The sequence below is a fragment of the Agelaius phoeniceus genome, chromosome 1, assembly GCF_051311805.1.
Source record: "Agelaius phoeniceus isolate bAgePho1 chromosome 1, bAgePho1.hap1, whole genome shotgun sequence".
NCBI lineage: Eukaryota > Metazoa > Chordata > Aves > Passeriformes > Icteridae > Agelaius > Agelaius phoeniceus.
Genome location: NC_135265.1, coordinates 123049396 through 123066790, shown reverse-complemented (window position 1 = coordinate 123066790; position 17395 = coordinate 123049396). Strand labels below are relative to the sequence as shown.

Below are 17395 nucleotides of genomic sequence, written 5' to 3'. Positions count from 1 at the left end.
CCTTGAATTTCCTGATCTGTCTTCAAGGTCATTTGTACATAATGTCAATGAACTCTGTTTGCTTTAATGAAGACTATCGTTATCATCAGCATGATTTGAGGAGCAGCCACAAAATCAAACTGCAAAATAGGAAGGAAAATGTTGTTGACCACCACATCTGCCTAGAGATTCAGAAGGAACAGAAATTTCAAGGAGACTCAGAATCCAACCAGCAGAAAAAACAAACCTACAACTGCAGGTCTACTGGATGGCATCCAATGAACTTTGATTCATTGTTTCTCTTGCCTTTCCAGCTCCAGAAAGCCTCAAGGTGCCATGATTTCTGTGAACCTGTTCTACTGTGCACTGAGGACAGGACAGACTTTGCATAGATCAACAGAAATCTACTGAGGGAAAATTGGAAACTTGAGGGAAGGCAGGGTAAACCCTCAGAGGAAGAACTGGCAGGCAACTATGCACCCAAAGGCTTTCCCATTAAAGACTTGATGGTGGAAGAATTAAAAAAAAAAAAAGCTGGTTGTGGAATTTTTTTCCTGTTGTGGATCACTGTTTCTGTATTTGACACTCCTGGCCTTGGCATGTATTTTAATTGCCTTGCTATAGTCCACTGGCATTTTAGGATTGAGAACCCAAACATGAGGTCAATCAAGGTTCTTTGGTAACAAGCTGCAAATGTGAACCACATGGCAGAAGGAATATCAGTGCAGCAGTTTCATCAGCTTTTATTTTTGGAATGTAGGAAGCATATTAAGGTATGAAATGGCTTTGCTGTTCATGAAAACATTAAGTATTAAATAGCAAAGGAAATAGGATTGGCTGATTTTAACATTGGTATAGATGCAAAATTGTTGATGCTGGCTTATTGCTACAGGGTGGTGTTAGCTGTCAGATCCTATTGATTTCAGCTTAGATGTCTTAATTAGTCAATCCTATTGATTTTGATGAGGATGTCATGAAAAGTAATTACTCTACATTCAGCATAGTCATTTTTCTATTTTAGCATCTTTTCTCCTTCAAAAATCAGACTTCTTAAATTGCTAATAGCACTAATACCAAGAAGGCAGCCAGATTATTTGGTGTAAGACTCAAAACTAGACTCCCAAGACCACTTATCATCATTTTGACAGTTTTTGAAACAGACTACCAGAGCTACACTCAAAACTGTCAAAAAAAAGTTGTGTTTCAATACTGCTCCTTCCCCAAGGTCTGATTACAGTTTGGTATTCTTAACTTATTGAATTTTCCCTCAAGTAGTCTTTGTAACTGAAAATTGTTGAGCTGTTCCATAGTATTAGCAAGAAGTGCTTGTTCTAGTAGTGTACAGCAGGGACAACAAAGCTGAAAGAGTGCTATGTCACCTCATTCATTTTTCCACACTTCTCACTTATTTATTTCATGTCTGACATCTTCTCTATGTCTTTGCATGATCAAAGTCAGGAAAGCTAGTTTTTGGTGCACTATTGATCAAAGGCTATTTTTATCAAAAAAGATTGCATTTGGCTAAAATCAATATACATATTTTATAACACCTTTCAGTTTAGTCTCAAGTGTTGTTTGGGTCATGCTTTAATTTAAAATTAATCACATTTTACAGACAAAAGACCACAAGTAAAAGACTTAATTCGTAGACTAATACTAGCCACACTAGAATGTGAATATATTTATACAAACTGCAAGAAAAGTTCTCCAGAACTAGGACAGCAGGAAAAAAGACAATAATAAATAAAGAAATATATACACACATAAATAAATATATTAAAGCCAGCAATCTTCGTGAAGAGTACCAAAGATCTTCAGGAAGTATTTTTAATGAACTTAAGTAGAACACAAAAGTTTGACAACACAATGGCCCTATCCATGTGATTCTGACTGTCTTCCCAAGAAACACAAAGTTAACACAAACTTTTTGTTTTTATCTTTTACTGAGCCTGTCCCAAAGCACTCTAACAAAGGCTGGTTGTCTATCAGCAGTTTTCCAATGTGATAACCAAAAGCAGGTCCTGAGTTTTAGCTGAGAAGATTATATTAGGGGCTAGGAATACTACTTTTGGAAGAAGAAATGAACAGAGATATGAACATATTTATGAACTAAAAGAAGAAACCTGATGTAATGACATCCGACAACAAAAAACAGAGTCCATAGTTCAACAATTTCTTGTCCATTCCTACGCAGATTTTTGCTCTCATAATGTTGAGACTGCGGAAAGTAACAGAATATAAAATGGGCAGAGAAAAATAGAGAAAATGTTTCTTGACAGACTGACTCACTGTAAGAGACTATTCTCTGCATAGACATGAGGTTCCTTGGTTGTTGTCTCACCAGTTTTTGGAGCATCACAGAAATATCCTCCTCCTATTAGTCCAGAAGCAGAACTGGTGAGCTGCAAGGCTGATTCACACACTCTTCTTGCAATGTTACCTGTTTTGTTTTGAGAAGTAAAGGATGAAACAGACTAAAATGATCTGTTGCAGTTTATATCTAAGACATTGTGATCTTCGGCATATGCCCTGCTTTCACAGAAAAATAGTATAGTGTTCCTAGTAATTTATATAACAAAATTAGTTGAAGACAGTTCGTGGACTAATTTCCAACACAAGAGAAAGCTCTATATTGACACCTTCTTCATTTAGATTGGATTCTTGTAGTTTAAGAGGATAATATTTGGTTCATGTAATGGTACTGAATGCATATCAAAGATTTTGGGAATCATCTAGTTTACACTATCTGCAAAGACAGTGTAAAGCCTGCTGGATTACTTTTATATCAGGAGTAATTGTCTGACTATATAAACTTGTGCCACATCTTCTATAATAAACAGTGGTTTATCATAGAACTGAGATTGCTTTCTTAAAGTAGAAATTTTTATAAAGTCACTGTTAAAGCATCATTTAATTCAATGTTTTAATGGGATGTAGTTGTATTACTATTTTAATATAAATTAGAAATTTCCTGGCATGGCATATTTTACTTGCCTCAATGTGTATATTTTCTTCTTGAAATCAGGTGACTTTGTTTTTCAGACCTTCTGAGCATCTGCTGCCTTCTGGAATGGGTAGCAATGGAAGTACCATTTCCTCAGTACCTCAAAAATTAGGGGGAAAAAAACCCGAGGAAACAAACAAATATAAAACAACCCCAAGAATATCTGTGGGAATTCAGTTCAGAGAGAAATTTAAAGGAACTGTTTTTTTGTCTGGTATTTCACAATTTAAGAATCTAATTACATTTATTTTGTGATACTTTCTCTGAAGGTCATTTTTGAATCTTGCTATATTCATACACTATTGCTATATCAGCTTTTTCTCCTGTGAAGTGTCAAATCTGCCCCTTTCTCTTTGGGCCTTAACTGTTCAGACTTGACCCCAAAGTTGTGGAAACTGGCCAGGAAGTTCAATGCTACAATAAAGCAATCTTTGGTGAACTTTTTGACTTTAATTTTTTTTTTAAATTGCATCTATTTTTTATTCAGCTGTACAAGTGAAGTGTAATGTGGCCACTTAGATCTTCACAGACATTGAGACTGCTGTATTTGTAGTGTGCAAAATCAAACAACCAAGAGAGGATTTTTTACATTTCAATATACCCTCCTGAATACCAATAATATTGTTTTATATCTTTGTCTGCAAAGATATAAAGCATAGGAATGAAAGACCCCATACTGAAAAATGACTAGGCCAGAAGGAGGTTTCTTTATATTACTTACTGTGTTCCTTCCAGATGATCCTCACAAATTTGAGTTTAGGTCAGTGTTTAAGTTAGGGTAATAGTCTATAGCATGCTAAACTTTTATGATTTTGAGTGGGAAAAAATAGTGTCTTCAGATCTCGTACTAAGCTGGAGATTCTGTAGAAGAAAGAAGACACATTCATCTTACTTTGGATAATGCAAGAGGTAGTTTCTTCCTAAAACTGATGAAACAGCTGGAATAATTCAATGTTTGTTATATAATTGACAGAGAACCAAAAAACTGAATCTGTTAAGAATACCTAAGACATTGTGCCAGTTATGTGCATACAGCAGTGGATCAATGTAATATAAACATATATACATATATAACTTATTATGTATATGCCATAATCTCATGCTTTATTTAAATAACCTTAAAAATATAAACATTTAAAATAAATAAATGTCTAAAATTTTGCAACAGAACCTTCCCTGTCAAAAATATAATTTTGAAGGATCTGAATACCAATATATGTGACAGCTTAATTTTTCCCAGCAATCTCAGATTTTTACTCCTCTTTTGCTCTTGTCACACTAAAGTGAATTGGAGCTGTGGGTTATTTTGTGCACTGATGTGTATGAGCATTATGTGTTAGAAATATGGCATCTCAATTTCTTATATGTCTCCTCTACAAATCCCTGGCCTGTGGAGATTTTATGATACTTTTGAGTTGCAACAGAAAAAGAATAGATTATCCATCTGACCTCTTAACATGAATAAGTCAGAAATCAAAGGCAGCAAATTTAAAAATCTCCGTGTTATCTTTGGTCAGAATGTTATTATGAAAATTTGGGAATTTTCATAATAAGGTGGCATTGGGATAATGAACAAAGTTAGAGAAAAATACTATAGAACTGTAGGCAGGGGCTGTATGCATCCCACAGGTCCTGGACTTCCCTAATTGTTACAGTTCCATCAGTTTCAAAAAATTTTAGGAATATATTACACAAGGTTTGAAGTAAGAACAACTGTGCCTTGAATAAGTGCTCTTCTGGGTGCTGGGCTGCAGCAGGGTCCTACACTCCATGGCCACTGCTCTGCCTCAGCCCTCCCTGCCTGTGGGACCCCCCAGAGATGCTGGCCAGCCAGGTGGGCACCCCAGGAGGACGCTGCATCCCAGAGATGAAAAGTGGCCATCACACAGAGAGAGATGAAATGGGAGACAGATGTATTTACAGAAAAAATATCCTGCTCTCAGGAGCAATTCTTTTTCCACAGGGAAAGCTTGTTTTATTACCATAGGTTACAAAGATAATAAATACAGATTTCTCCCTCTTCTCTGATCCCATTTCCATATCACCAAGAAACATGAGAACTCTTTTCTTACTCATCCTTTCAGCTGTTGTAAAATTCACTTGTTCATTCCCATTTATTGGTTTTTGCCTTTTATTGAGAGAAAAAAAGAAACCAAACCTGTTTATCACCTTTGCCTTTATAACTTTTGACTTACCTAATAGACTAAAAAAGTTTTTTTGGATGGCCAAATATATATTTCTACTTTCCTTTTCCAGTGTTTTGTTAGCATGCTCAGGAGTGCTCTGATATATAAAGCTTTGATTCATCAGATCACTCAATCCCAGGTTTAAATCCTTTTGAAACACACAATTAGGTGGGTGTTCTACTGAGGCAGTTCTTCAAGACGTGATTTTCTTTTATGAAAGTGATGTGAGTTATAATAAAATGAAAGGATCATCGAACTGGTTCAAAATTGCTCATTTAATTTCTGTGGAGTTTTTTTTCCTTTCCTATGCCTGGTAAGATTAATATACCTGTAAGTCTCAATATAATTTTGTACAGCTTATTCAGAAGAAAAACATATATTGTCTTTTTGTTAGTTGTGTAAGACCTAATACAAAGAACAGCCAGATTCTCATGGTTATAGTTCAAATATCCTAATGTCAATGTGTCCATGTGTTCAGGTGATTTACCTCAATGTGTCTATTTTGCAGATAATGAAATATTTATTTTGCCTTCATCATTTCTCTGAGCAACACATGCAAACTAGGGTTGTTCAGTCATTATCACGTGTGGCCAGATGATTTCCTGATTGTTCAGTCATTATCATGTGTGGCCAGATGATTTCCTCTGTCCTCTAGAGGAGGGATAAACAATATGGCCTGTGCTGTTCCCCAAGGCATGTCCAGCTCCTATAAAGCCCTGCAGGGTCAGATAAACTTCCTCTGGAGCTCAGTCTCATATTGAAACCCATAGGCTCACACTGAAGTTCACACTGAAGATGGCAGAATGCATGAGGCCAAATATAGTATTGCACACATCTAGCTCTATTTCATGGTATTTTCAAGGTCTGGCTAGAAATAAAAATGTGTCCCACTCACAGAAAATATGTACAAGCCTGTAAGGCTTAGGAGAGCACAGGAAGTCATTGGTACTGAGGTGGTCTTGGTTTGCCAGTGTATCAGGCCTGGAGATAAACTGGGTCCAGACAATACCCTCTCCTGATGCATTTATAATTGCAACAAGTGACAGAATCACAGCAGTGCTCTCCTTCCACAGAGCACTTGCTCCTTCAGTTTTTTCACAGAACATTTAGCCTCATATACGCCATAAATTACACAAATAATTAAAAATAATAAAAAAAAGAAAAACCCAAACAAGGAACAAAAACCCAAAACCCAAAGAAAGCCTCATCCCATTCAAAGCTAAATCCAAAATTGCTCAGTGCTCATGAATCTTAAAGTCAGATTTTGAATAGGGTTTCATATATCCAATAAGTCTTTCCTCTCAAAGATAAAAATTGGCCTTCCTTTCTGAAAAAATAATAGGGAAAGGTTTCAGGACATTATGAAAATGTTTTTTAGTTAGTCCTGTCTGTTTAATTATTTCAACAACTGGCCCCATAGTACTTCTGGACAATCACTAGGTCACATCTGTCATCTCCCTGCACTCTGAGGTTTTAAAGGCTAGTTTGGAGATACAATACAAACCTACACTCTGTGAAAAGATCAGTACTGGAAAGAGACAGATCTGTGCCAAACACCTTGTTTAGAGGGGAAAAAAAGGTGTCATTTCAGTCAGTATATAGTCACTGAAAATACAGCCCCACCAGTCAACTGAATGTGTTGGAGTGATTCTGGCAGGGATCCTTTAAATCACATTCCTGATCCTTTGTTACTTCATCTTTCAAGTATTCTGGTGTTTAGTAAATACTTATGAAGAAGATCATATACAGTTGTCTGTCATTTTTTTTCTATTACTAGCATGAACCAGGGCATTTGAACAATGTACTAGGTTCTGGTTTCTTCTTTTGTGCCTTGAAGCATTTCATAGTTTTGTTTCTTGAAAAATTATCTGCAGCATATTTATCCAAACACACTCACCTAACAAATTCAATCAGCACAATTCACTCCACAGGCACTTGTTTGTTTTTTGGTGGTGGTGGTCAATTGCACAGTGACAATTGTCTGGACACTAGAACAAGGCTGAGTTCCCTAACAGGCAGGTCAAATGATATTTTCAGCTGGTAAGTAGTAGAAGCTCAATTAGTACATGAATCATTTAAAACCAAATTGAACAGAGCAGTCAATAACATTCTTTTGGGAGTAATCTTGCACTTGCAGAGGGATCTGTCTACTTAGCAGCCTCAGGGCTGCTCTAACCTTTGCCTGAGGGCTGGTCCCCATTCAGCAGCCCAGAACAAGAGGAGGGCTTAGGTAACAGTTCTTGTTGTGCATTCCAACCCTTCGTTCTCAAATTGAACCATGCACTTAATCATCACGGGTCATCACTTTGCTCCTAAGACACTTCTTTACTATCCATCACTTTCAATCAAAAGCCTTGGGAATATGAAACCAAGATCATTTGTTTTACTATAATTGCAAACACTTATTTTATTTTCTATTATTTTATTATTTTTATTGCAACTTTTGTACAAGTGTACTTGGGATGTTAACAGCAAGCTGAGAATATTCACAGCCATCAGAATTAGGCATGTACTTCCTACTTCTAAGCATGATGAAACCCCATACATCCTTAAGTCTCAGTAATTTCACCACACTATTTCCAGGTAAAATTATTGCTGTCATCATGTTTCATTATATATCAGATTGACTCTTGATTCCTGTGGCAGTTACATCATGTTCAGTTATATTTATTTTTAAATTTTATTTACTTCCTCCACCATATCTGCACGGATAGGATAATTAAGAAATCAGACTCAGGGAAGAGGCAAAAACTCCTCTTAAGCTAGCACTGAAAACTAGGTCGACACAAGTATATGCCTGTGCTGCACAGTGCAGCATAGGTGAAGAAGACCAAGTCAGCACAGACATTCCTGAAAATGCAAACATGGTTCTAAAAGCAGTTTAGCCATATCAGAGCATTATATCTTTGAGATTATGTTGTACTGACACAAGTATGATGCCTGCAGTATGTAAGCTGGCATGATAGTGAAAGCCCAGAGGTGGTTCAGAGGCCTCAGTATCATCCTGCACCATGTAGAAATTGCTGAGCAGTAATTGTTCAGCATCATCAAGTTTTGGAGTGGAATTTCCATAGTCTGTTTTTGTCTGCTCTCCAACATCAGACTAGGTAGAAGGAAAAAATCTTTTACAATGAGGATGGTGAGATAGAACAAATTCCCCAGAGAGGCTGTAGATGGCTTATACCAGGAAACAATCAAGGTCATGTTAGATGGGTCTCTGGGCAACCTGGTCTACTGAAGTTGTCCCTGCTCATTACTGGACCAGATGACCTTCAAAGGTCCCTTCTAACCCAAACCATTACATGATTCTATGACCAAAGGGGATCTGAGGTGCTAACTGTCATCCTCAAAATTCTGTCCAACACCATGGTCCTATAAAAAAGCTCCTATATTTTTACTTGTATACAGAGCCAGGAGCATCTTAGCCTCAATGGCTCTGAACTCAATCAAATTTCCTCAAGGAGATCAAAAAAATGGAAAATGATGAAGAAGGAAACCACCTGTTTTTCATTTTAGCAGCCAGCTCAGTGGTTAGCACATGTGAATTCCTACATGAGAGATATCTGCACTAGGAATGTTTAACTTCCTAGCTCACTGGCCACCCATCAAATTCTCATTCTTGATTTAGGTTCTCTGTCCTTACCATACTTCAAAACATACTTTACATCACAACCATGGCAGTCTAGTAAGCTGAATTATGAGATCTCTGAGTTAGCCAGTGGTACAGGAAGGTTTCAGGCTTGTTCCTCCATAGGTGTTTGCTCAAAGAATCTGTGTCTCCATTCGGCATACATCCTTCCCCAGAACTGGGTGTTTGAGATATGTCAGTCCCTTGTGTTAGAGAGAGATTCTGTAGATACAAAATTGGGCTAAGGCTTCCATGAGGGAAAATATATCACTGCTACTATAAAGATCTCAACTTACTCTTTTCAGTGATTTATATACTGCTAGTATATAAACCTTTTCGTCCCTATATGAACTGCAAATGGTAGCCACATTTTTTTCAGATATGACAGACTCATGTAATAGGTTATTTTTTTCCATTAGAACACATGCCATTAAATCCATTATCCTTTCTAGTTTCTCTGTCAGGGCAATCAGTCTCTTTACTTTGCTACAGTTATAATGCCACTATTAATTAATCTTATCCTTAATTTATAACTCATATATTTTTTAAAGTAAATGTACAGCTTGTAATGAGCTGGACTGACATATTTTGAGATCAAAGGCACAGATCCTCAGAGATACATGCACACTTAATTATTATTTAGGTAGCCAGCTTCCATCGATTTTTGTAGTAGATAGGTGACAAAATACCTTTGAAAATTGGTGCCAAAGTTTTGATTCATGTCTTAGTTATAGCCCAAAGTTCCCATCATTAGATCCATTTTGAGGGGGGCTGCATCAAAAAGTGTTAGAACACAATGCAGGGTCTCGCAGTCCATTCAGTCTCCAACCTGGCTGCAAGGAGGAGTGCAACTATTTGTGGGCACAGCTTTGTGATCAGACAAGTTTCTACCCAGCTGGTGGCAAAACATTCACTTCCAACAGTACTTCTCACATAGATCATAGATTCATAGACTCATTAAGGTAGAAAAAGACCTCCAAGATCATTAAGTCCAGTCTTTGACCAAACACCACAATGCCTGCCCACTAAATCATACAGCAAACTGCCATTTCTAGTCTTATTTTGAGCACTTCCAGGAATGGTGACTCTACCACTTCCCTGGGGAGCCTGTTTCCATATTTAACAGTATTTAATAAATACTGTTTCTGTATTCATTTATTTTCCTTCAGTGAAGAAATTTTTCCTAATGTCCAACCTGAACCTCACCTGGAGTACCTTGAGGCCATGATTCCCCTTGTCCTATTGCTAGTTGCCTGGTGAAGAGCCAACCCCTACCTCACCACAACTTCCTTCTCTTGTCCAGGCTCAACAATCCCAACTCCTTCCTCCACTCCTCATGACTTATGTTCCAGACCCTTCACCAGCTTCATTGCCCATCTCTGGACACACTCCAGCACCTCAATGTCTTTCTTGTAGTGAGTGGCCTAAAACTGAACACAGGACTTGAGGTGTGGCCTCAGCAGTGCCAAGTACAGGGGGTTGATCGCTGCCCTAGTCCCTGTGGCCACACTATTTCTGATCCAGGCCAGGATGCCATTGGCCACCTTGGCCACTTGGGCACCCTGCGGGCAAATGTTCATCCAATTGTTGACCAGTGTGGATGGGAAGAGCTACATGATTCCTTCAAATGTCCAAGGATTAAAATCACAACTTTCCATCTGTGACTAATTTTATATTCAAAATGATGAGGATTTGGGGGAACTTTTGTGATTCATAGAGGACACTTAGCTCAGACTAGTTTTCTTACTGTTATTTCCTGTGGATGGGAGAAAACATCCATTCTGCTGAAAGTGGGTGGGGTTTTTTTACAACTGTGACTGAAGCAGCAATAATTTTTATGATGGGCTGCAGCCCTGGAGTGTTTTCTGTTCCACAGGGTGGCACACAGTGCACACTGCCTATCCCTGTGTGGTTCAGCATGTCCCAGTGTGCTTGACTTTAAGCCTACCAGCAGCTCCAATGAAGTCAGCCATGACTCTCAATTTAAGCATTGCTCAAGTGCTCTGTTGGATCAGGTCAGAGTGCTAAGTAGATTTTTTTAGATTCTATCTCAAATGTCTTAGGCTGAAGAGTTCTACCTTATGTTCTGAAGGCAGGTACTTTTATACACTAGGTTATAAGAGTAAATGATACCCAAATACTCTTAATTTCTAGGACTCCTATTATCTTTCCTCAGGTTGGCTTACTCGTACAAAAGTCTGTCCAAACTGTAAGGTAGACTTACTGTGGAATTTAGTAAAATTTTCCTTTGAATAATACTATAATGCTTTGTATTGTGTCATAATATTGCACTGTAATATTTTTCATATAAAGAAACATGCATGCCCAATGCATGGATAATAATCATTCCAATGTAGCAGCAGCTTTAGTGGAGGCTGAGCTACCTTTATACCAGAGAAAAAGAAGCAGAAACTAGTTCCCTTCCTGCTACAGGGTGGTGTAGCCCTACAGATATGCTGGAGCAGGCACTCTGCTGCTCCCTAACATTAGGGGTCACCTGTGCCACTTAGCCTCATTACCAGGGAGGACGTGAGTCACGTGGGACTGACCGAGCACTCTCAGTGGTATTTCTCATCATCTGAAATGAAAGAATATTAAAGGAGCTCGACATTTTACTTCAAAGGTCAACAAATAACTCTCAGTGTCTCCATATATAAAGCAAATGACAGTAGACAACAGGCACAGCTTTGGCCTTGCAGTGGTTGCAGTTTAAAACAAAGTGACAGGAAATAATGAGGTTTAAATTGGTGAATTGGTTTGTGTGTACTGGGGATTAACCTGGAATACACAGTGCGCCCAAATTACAGAACTTCAGAGATGAGCCACTCTAAAGCATTGTAGCACACACTCTGACTGTCATGATGCTTCATTTATAGAAATACTGGTATACTTCTTTATTCTCCTACAGTCACATTATAAACTTAGACTAAAATCTTAAACTACCTTGCAATAAAATCAAGTGGTATTAGAAGATAAACACAGACAAAAAACTATTTTAATAAGGTGCATGATAGAAAAGAGTAAAATGTGTCAGCTAAGATGAGGTTTAAATGTTATATTTTTACTAATATGCCAACATCAATATTTATGAATGAAATGAAGTGCAAAGAGCCAAAGGATGACTCATACATTTTTGCATTTTAAACAAAAGAATGAGATGAAATAACTGTGCTGTTTGTATCCTTCCAAACACTCCCCATAACAATACAGATGTGGCTTTTGCAGAGAAAATGAGTGGCAGCACACAGACCTTTGTGTCACCATATGTCTCTTGTGACGTGAGGAACTACCATACATGTTCAGAGGTCATACACTGCAGGTAGTGAATTCAGCAGCAGTGAGTAACAGAAATGACAGGGTGCTCTGCATCCTTCTAAATCTGCTGCTTTCTCTTGCCTTTTCTAGATATTCTAGTAGGCAGAGGGGGTTGCTCCAGGAAACTCGGCCTGAATTTTCATGAAATGGGGCTGGCAGTGTGACAACAAAAGTGCTGTAAGCTTGATGGGTTCAAGGATTCTCAGGCACAAGATTCAATATAAATTAAGCTGTAAATAAATAAGGACTCTTACTCGGGGAAAGATAAGATTCAGGTGAGAGAGAGGACAGGGTAATGCAATTAATAGTTATTACACTAAAGAACCTTTTATCACCAGCAAATTACATTAGGGTTGAAGATAGTAATTTGAGGAAATTATTCTATTCACATGTTTTAGTTGAAGTAGGTTCCATGAGTCTATTTATTGTGCTGGAGAAGGTATAATCTTTGGATCTGAGAGTTTCCATGGCTTTGGCTTTTTGTTGACCTTTTTATGTCTTCATTCACTGCTCCCACCCCCCCTTAGCAAGCAGAACACAAAGATGACATCTAACATATCACAGTCAATTCCAAGCATTTAAAATCTGTTAAGAGCACCCAGAATACCAGGAAGATTGACTTGTATAAAAAATCAACAAACTGAATTATTTCAAAATCAAAATAATGATCCACCTTATTTTTCTGCTTGTAAGTTTCATTGTTTAAGGAGGTTCTCTGTTAACCATGGTGCCTTCAAGCTTTCTCTGACCATGACAAAAGAAAGATTCCCTTTCACGTATTGATATACTTCCAGAGGCTGAGGCATTGCAAAAGACAATAGCACTGTGTTAGTTCCTGGACTAACTGCCCTTCTGTGCTCATCAAGCTTTCTTGAATCTATCCTCTCTAACTAGGTTCTCTTGAGACTTACACCACTATATTTTTTAAGGGATTTTTTTCCCCACTGTTACCCCTATCTTCAAAGTGCAAATTTCTCCTTAAGCAGGTGTCTCCTTCCAAAGTCAAAAGCTGAAAGCTCCAACGGTGCTGTCTTCATGAACAGGGAGATGGGGATTCCTCTCCTGCCCTCCAGAAGGACCCCATCCCTCTTTTCATTTTCAAATTATTTGTTGGTTAATGAGCAGCACCTCAGGCTGTCAATCTCTGAAAGAGGCACAGTGTCACAAGGACAGAATATCTGCCTCTATGTGTTTAATCACACAATGCAATTTTAATCAACCTGCAAAAAAGCTCACAATAAAATAGAGGACAGTTCGTACTGCAGTTAAATTGTGATTTTGGTGTTGAGATAAAAAATGGATATTAATGTTCATTTTGCAAAAGAAAAGTGTACTTCATAGTACATAAATTAAATGTATAAAGTTTGTTATTTTATAGTACATCTGTCTGCATATTTTAGAGTATTGTTCCATTTTATTACATTTTGATCAAGAATAATGCTCATTAAAAATCTAATATGACAATGAAAAATTTTATATGGAAAATTCTTGTCCTCTATTACAATTGCTATCTGCTCCACTTTTTGGAAACTACAGTAAATTAGACTTGGGCCATGGTAATCTTAATTATATCTTGAAATAGATGATGTTGGAAATATATTGAATAAACTCTTTTGGTGAGATTGCCTTTGCCTCTTAATTCAAACTCTATGTTCATATGCTTACATTATTTAAATTACAAAAGGCAGGCATCTGAAAAACTGGATGCTTTGTTGGGCAGTCATATTCATGAAAATTCATTCAATTGTGAGGAGGTCAAAAAAAACAGGGAAGAAAAAAACTGCCTGCTGATCAAAATGTAACATAAGCTGCGCCATTTCATTTAAGCTACAAAATGCATAGACTAGAAAAAAACAGCTCAATATTATCTCAAACTGTGTTCTAGGAATTCATCCTACTTTTAGCAAGAGAGCAGTTGTAACCCAACCTATTTACTTGCTTTATTTGAACAAGACAGGAAACAAGAGCCATTGTAATAGGTGACACAAACACTCTGCATATCAGGTGGCTGACATGAAAGTGACAGATGAGAACATCACTGGATCCAACACTTAGGTTTTTGCTCCAAAGTTGTATCAAAGTGAAATGTTGACTCTGAATGCAACTAAAAACCCAACCAAAGTTTTATCTTGTCTCAGTTGGCTTTGTGAGAAGCATGAAACAGAGCATGGCATAGCAGGTGATACCACTGGCAAGTTCAGCTGTGTCGCATGAAACAGGGCATGAGGATAAAAGGGGATTGGTGACAGTAAGAACTGCCATGGGCTACATGAAGAGCATTTTTTCACTCCCATGGCATTATGGCCCATTGGTAAAGAATGTGTTTAAGTAATACTAAGAGTAAGGGTCCCAGAGCTGTGATGCAGAATGTGGCCAGACCTGTAGAACAGCCCTGTGAAGAGCCAACAAGATGCCAGTGGGCACCTGAGGGCATGTAAACCTGCTGGGATATGTTTCATGAATTGCTTAATAAAAACTGTAGATTAAATCAGCTGCTCCGAGTATGAAGTTTGCAATCTACAGGTGATACACTGAACCACAGACCTAACTACACTGAATATATGGAGCAAAGCTGTCTAATCTAATACCTCCAGTAAAGAGGTTTTCCTAATCTCCTCATGAAATCAACAGTGCTAGCCAATTTTTGTGTGTCTTCTTTCCTTCCTCCTTTCACTGAATCCCCTTGAAAGACTGAAAAACACTTTATTATGTACTCTTTTTTTCCCTAACCAATCACTAACTTTTTTAACTTGTTCAGGTAATTTCAGTCCCATCTCTGTGTGCAATCTTTATGATTATGCTTCCTTGAAGACCTTCAGTATTCTAAAATTGAAATTCTGTCTCAATTTTGCTCAACTCACCAAAAAACTGGCGAAGGAGACTAGGTGGGAGGCCAGACCCCAAAATGTCACTGAGCCCAATCAGACACAGGACACTCAATGGTTCAACTCTTGCTACATTAAGACTCAAAAAGACCAGCCAGTGCTATTCAGATCAAAGCCAAAGACATTTTAATACTCTTGATTTCTAGGCTTTCTGCTCATTTCAGAGGAGAGTGCTAAGCTTTAGATGAAACTACCCCTTGACCAGACTGGCTAAAGTAAAACTTTCATCACTTGCTGCTGTTCACCTCATCATGTCAGACATTGGTGACATTCACCCTTGCAAAAGGAAGAAGTGGTGTCAGGCCAAAATCATTGGGTAATTAAGAGCCTTGTGCCGATGCAAGGGTGCCCCACCATGATGTGACTTGGAGAAGCTGTCACATCATGCTTTGTTTGTGAGGTGGTGGCTACCCTCTCAGCAGCATCAGTAAATCTAGTATCAGCGTGGCATCTTTGACAGACGCTTGATTCAGGTGAACTAGGACATAATGTCAGTAGCAATCATAGCTCCATCATAATATTAAAAAATAGAGATCTTTGTCATAAGAACATCTTTAGGCATATGTCTTGATGAGATTTTACCCATCCTGTTTAGGTGGTATTCAAAAGGAAATTATTATAGTTGGTGATACAAAATGGAAGTTCTCTGTCACAGTCATTATATAATAAGCTTTACATTTGATTTTGTCTTCATTTCTTACCCTTTATTAGAAATATTTATGTTTTTGTTTAGAAATAAGGCATGTATTTTAATTTTTATGAAATAAATTTTTGAAAATATATTCCTGCAATTGAGAACCTTTAATCCCCTCTGCAATCAAATATAGCTTTTGGCTTCATAGAGGGCTTTTTATTTACACATAGACTATTTGATTAATGAAAATACTTGGATTTGCTGCAAGAAAATAAGGAACCAAAAGAAAGTAGTGATTGATGTCAACCTTGATGACAACCATCTCTCCTATCTTAATATTAGAAAAACAAGGAAGAAAGAGAAGCACAATTGCATTGTTACCATCGTAACACTAAATTTGGCAATAATTTTTTCCCAATTCTTGTTTATTCCTAGGGAGAATAAAGGGAAAGAAGAAAGTTAATGCATCTGTATCAGACCTAATAAAAAAATGTAAAAATTAATTGCGAACCAATACAGAAGATTTTTGATAGACTTATTAAAATGTTGATCTAAGTATTTCTTTAATGGACACTTTAGCATAAGTATCACAAATGGTGGTGCACAACTAGAAATGGTCTGTTGAAAGACATAAAAAAAAAGTGTTAGGCCATCACAGACTGACAGACATCCTTGAGGTAAAAACAGAACTTCCAAGTATATGAATAAAACAAAGAATTATAACAAATTCTCTTGTTGAATTATAACAAATTCTCTTCTCATTCTGTGTATGTTAAATTTTCTGTCACAGAAGATTCCTGGAGCTCAGTAAATATCTTTGCTCACTTTCAGAATTCTTTAAATGGGAGAAATTCTGGGTAATGATTAGAACTGAAAGCTAGTTCCTCTATCTCTCTCTGTAAAACACATAATCCTGATTCACCTATTGTGGCTATTTGTAAAGCTGATTTATCAAAATCCTTGAAGAATAGTCTGTCAGCACTTCACAGCATTGAAGTTGTAAGGGGGTTTCCATATTTCCTTTGCTCTAGGATGAAAAAAACCTCTTCCATTCCCTAAAATCATAAACCTCCTACACCCCAGTCAACCTTCACAAGTAGAGGTTTCCTGCATGTAGAGTAGTCAGCCATTGATTCAAGTTCCTCAGAAGGACCAGAAGATCTCCAGCATTCAAAATGGAGTCTCCATGGCCACTTTCCCCTGTAGTTCTGCACTCCAGAGTAGAGCCCATTTCAGCAAAAGTACGCAGCCCAAATCACTGTTACTGTTAACAAAAGAACCCCAACAAAACAACAACAAAAAAACCAAAACCCAAAACAAACAAACTAACCAACAACCTAACCCCATTTCTATTCAAAATCTAGTAAAGATACATGCAACTGGACATAATTTCCAAGACAAAGGAAATGGTTATCTTAAAAAATATATTGTAAAGAGTCTTTCTAAAGTTTACAATATCTTTATCAAGTTACACCTAATTTTTTCTAAATAACAATGCGCTGGAGCAAAGACAGAGATTTCTTAAGTAATCCCTGTCCAGAAAAAAACAGACTGTTGAACATATGGTTAATTTTAAACACAGATGGAATTAAGCATGTGCTTCAGTTCTGTTCTGAGTCAGAAGCAAAAATTGAAGACCATAGCTATGTAATACTTTGCCATGTTGCAGCAGAATCAACTAAAATGTTGCCATCAGATTCTTTCACATGATTTCAATATCCTGCTTGAGCAGAGGGGGTTGGATTAGCTGACCTCCAGAGGTCC

General features: G+C 37.5%; 1 long non-coding RNA gene across 1 annotated transcript in view; it reads left to right on the top strand.

The window, feature by feature from the left end:
* LOC129119846 (uncharacterized) overlaps nt 1-17395 on the top strand; it is a 214610-nt gene that overhangs the window by 19368 nt on the left and 177847 nt on the right. The gene's annotated exons all lie outside the window — the stretch shown is intronic.